Source organism: Dendropsophus ebraccatus, chromosome 11, assembly GCF_027789765.1.
Source record: "Dendropsophus ebraccatus isolate aDenEbr1 chromosome 11, aDenEbr1.pat, whole genome shotgun sequence".
NCBI classification, from domain to species: domain Eukaryota; kingdom Metazoa; phylum Chordata; class Amphibia; order Anura; family Hylidae; genus Dendropsophus; species Dendropsophus ebraccatus.
Window position 1 is genome coordinate 28,490,556 of NC_091464.1, and position 3,351 is coordinate 28,493,906.

A 3,351-nucleotide genomic window follows, 5' to 3' on the forward strand; every position below is an offset into this window, starting at 1 on the left:
ATGGAAGTACATTCGTGGTTTTAGGTGTTTTTATCTTTGTCCCTTGCATTTATGTCAATAAGTATTTTTTAACATTATATTATATTTTTTGAGGTGCAGTTTAATTTTGTCAACCCAGGTGTTGAATTGTTTCATGTTCTGTGTAGGGGTTGTGAAGACTGGCACTCCTAGCTTATTGTTATGTGGTACCAGTCTATCTATTCTAATCGAAAAAAAGAAAATAATTATCTGTGTCCATGTCCACAAGGCCAAAACCTCCTGTTAATAAAGATGAAAAATCATACCAGGTCAATGTTTATTATAAACTGTGGCTGCCCTGACCTAACACAACACAAATGTCGTCTATGTTCTTTAGCACTTAGTTGCACTGTTTTTTGATGTTTTGATAATACATCTATATGGTTTGAACTTCAGCATTGACCACATGCCGTCCTTGAAGTCGGTGTAAGATTCAGATCATTGGTGAATCCTGCTCAAGCGTGGAGCCAGAGATGAGCTAAAGGATGGTGTCCATGCGGAGGCCTCATTCTCTTCATTTAGTGGCTTCTCTAGTCCATTTGTCTCAGTCTAGGGGAGAAAAACAGGGACTTAGTAATTTAGCGATACATACTGGTCATGTACATAACTCTTACAATGATAGAATACAAGAAATAGCGGATAGTTGTTATTTCCCAATAGGATAACACTTACTTGAGGATAATGGGAGGTTCTGGATCTATCTGTTTTAGAATTAACTTCTCTGGGTATCTATTCTGGACTATTGTCCACACAGGTTTTTCCTTTTTAGTTGCTCTAAGATCCAAGTATTATTCATTTGCTTAGAGAGTCTGGAAATTGTAAGGAAGAGAATCAAAATATGGATTTGACTTTTTCTAGAGACATTGGGGGATATTCATTATAGCAACCAATCAGAGCTCAGCTTTCATTTTAATAGGGCTTATGAATATTTGGAAGTTGAGCTGTGATTGGTTGCTATGGGCAACAGACGGCATTGCTACTGTAAGGACCAGTTCACATGGAATAAAAGTGGTGGAACTGAACCCCACCAGTCTCTGTGTCATACAGGCAGTCTATGGGAGGGCTCGAGCGTCTCCTCTCTCTGTGCCTCTCAGCTCAGAAGAATTGACATGACCAGTTCTGTCGTGGAATTCTGCCAGTTTTAGTCCATGTGAACTGGCCCTAAGACTGATAAACCCTACTGTAAGACTTCTAAACCCCACTCCAGTGGTGGCTGCAGGTAGCTATAAATGAATAAGATGGACATGCCTGTGCTTCTTACTTTATGTTGAATTCAGAAAAATCCTTACTGTGTATCACTTTAGGGCCTGTTCACACTGTTCACCAATTTGGTGAAATTGTTCTGCAATCCCGCCTGCCTCAGTGTAAAACAATGTGTCTATGGAAGGGCTTGCGCACCTCTGCTGTCAGCGGCTCCCCGCTCTAAGTATTGACATGTATATTCTTTGAGCAGAGGAAGCGGAGGCGCGCAAGCCCTCCCATAGACACATTGTTTTACACTGTGGCAGGTGGGATTGCCGCGGTGGCGAGCTTCGTTGCGTAATTCTTCTGAATTAACTGAGTGTGAACAGGTCCTTATAGTTACTCCTTACTGCATGTATATATTGATGCATTATCACATGATATTGTTGATTTTTATAACAATATTTGTGAAATATTGACATAACACAGTAATCAATGGTACATTTCTGGATTGTACAATGTTAGAAATACAAAGTGATTTGTCACAAATCTGCCACAGTCTCCACCCACACGGTATTAAGGAAATAATAAATCCATTTATTCTCAATGGGGGAAAAGGCCGATCATCACAGGTGATAGAAGCTGTAGGATGGCTTTATATAAAGCTCCTATAGTAATAATGGGATAAGATATATCTATCAGATGATGACATCACCAGGGCTCTATGACATAATAATGGCAGCTATTGTTATGTCACCCTAGTAATAGAACCTTTATATGACGTACTGTCAGATCCAACCAGTAGTGACATACACTGCGACGGATATAGTTCTCTGAAGCTATACTGCTAGTTTATTACTTACTTTTTCTGTTTTTTACCTCTTAACCATGGGTAAGAGGTACAAGCTGTACTTTCCTGAGGAGGCTGATAGCATTGCTACAGGTAGGAAACTTGTGACACACAGGGACGCCGCCATCCTGGCAAGTGGGTCTTAGTCTTGGTATAAGAGTCTATGGAAATCTAATAGAAACAGAATAGTATCAACAAATCTTTTTGTATTTCCTACATTTTAGCTGATTCAAGAGGAAAGAAGAGGCCATTGGTGGCCGTAGTGGAGGACGTTGTAGAGTGGACAGTGATACAGAACTCAAGAGGAAACAACTGCTTCCGATGCAAAGTGCAGCCGCACATAGTCCTCAAGTAAGTATCTACAGGATTTACTGACATATATTACTGTCCTATGTCCACTACCTCATCCGCACACTAGCAGGTTTCTTGGAGAGGGGAGATTTATCAAGCAGTCTTACAGTAACAATGGCCGCGCTGTTGCCCATAGCAACCAATCACAGCTCAGCTTACTAATATTCATGAGTCCTGGTAAAATGAAAGCTGCGCTGTGATTGGTTGCTGTGGGCAGCAGAGGACATTCCTTTAAGACGGTTTAATGAGTCTCCTCCAATGTCTCTAGAAAAAGTCACATCCATATTTTAATTTTCTTTCTTATGATTTTCAGATCCTCTAAGAAAATAAATAATACTTGGATCTTAGAGCAACGAAAAAGGAAAAAACCTGTGTGGACGATAGTCCAGAATAGACACTCGGAGAAGCTGATTCTAAAAGAAATGGATCCAGAACCTCCCATTATCCTCAAGTAAGTGTTATCCTATTGAGAAAGAACAATTATCCGCTATTTCTTGTATTCTCTCGTAAAAATTATGTACATGACCAGTATATATTACTAAATTACTAAGTCCCTGTTTTTCTCCCCTAGACTCAGACGAGTGGACTAGAGAAGCCACTAAATGAAGAGAATGAGGCCTGGGCTAAGCGTGACAGACAGTTCTCCGCATGGACACCAACCTACCGGACATTCCCTGATGGGGGTTGTAGCTCACCTCTGGCTCCACGAATAAGCAGGATTCACCAATGATCTGAATCTTACACCGACTTCAAGGATGGCATGTGGTCAATGCTGAAGTTCGACACTTTACAACTAAGTGCTAAAGAACATAGACAACATTAGTGCTGTGTTAGGTCAGGGAGCCACAGCTTATAATAAACATTGACCTGGTATGATCTCTGATCTTTATTAACTTCTTAAGGACACGGGGGGTTTTGGTATTGTGGACACCACCAATGTTCATTATTAA

General features: G+C 40.5%; 1 long non-coding RNA gene across 2 annotated transcripts; it reads right to left on the reverse strand.

The window, feature by feature from the left end:
* Positions 1-265: 265 nt before the first annotated feature.
* Positions 266-2,520, reverse strand: LOC138767661 (uncharacterized). Of its 2 annotated transcripts, XR_011358830.1 has the most exons (4): positions 2,453-2,520; positions 2,064-2,221; positions 691-827; positions 266-567 (listed from the first exon to the last, which is right to left on the reverse strand). It is a non-coding gene; the product is annotated as an uncharacterized lncRNA (long non-coding RNA). The 2 variants fall into 2 exon arrangements; XR_011358829.1 differs by having other exon boundaries at positions 2,064-2,510.
* Positions 2,521-3,351: the final 831 nt, after the last annotated feature.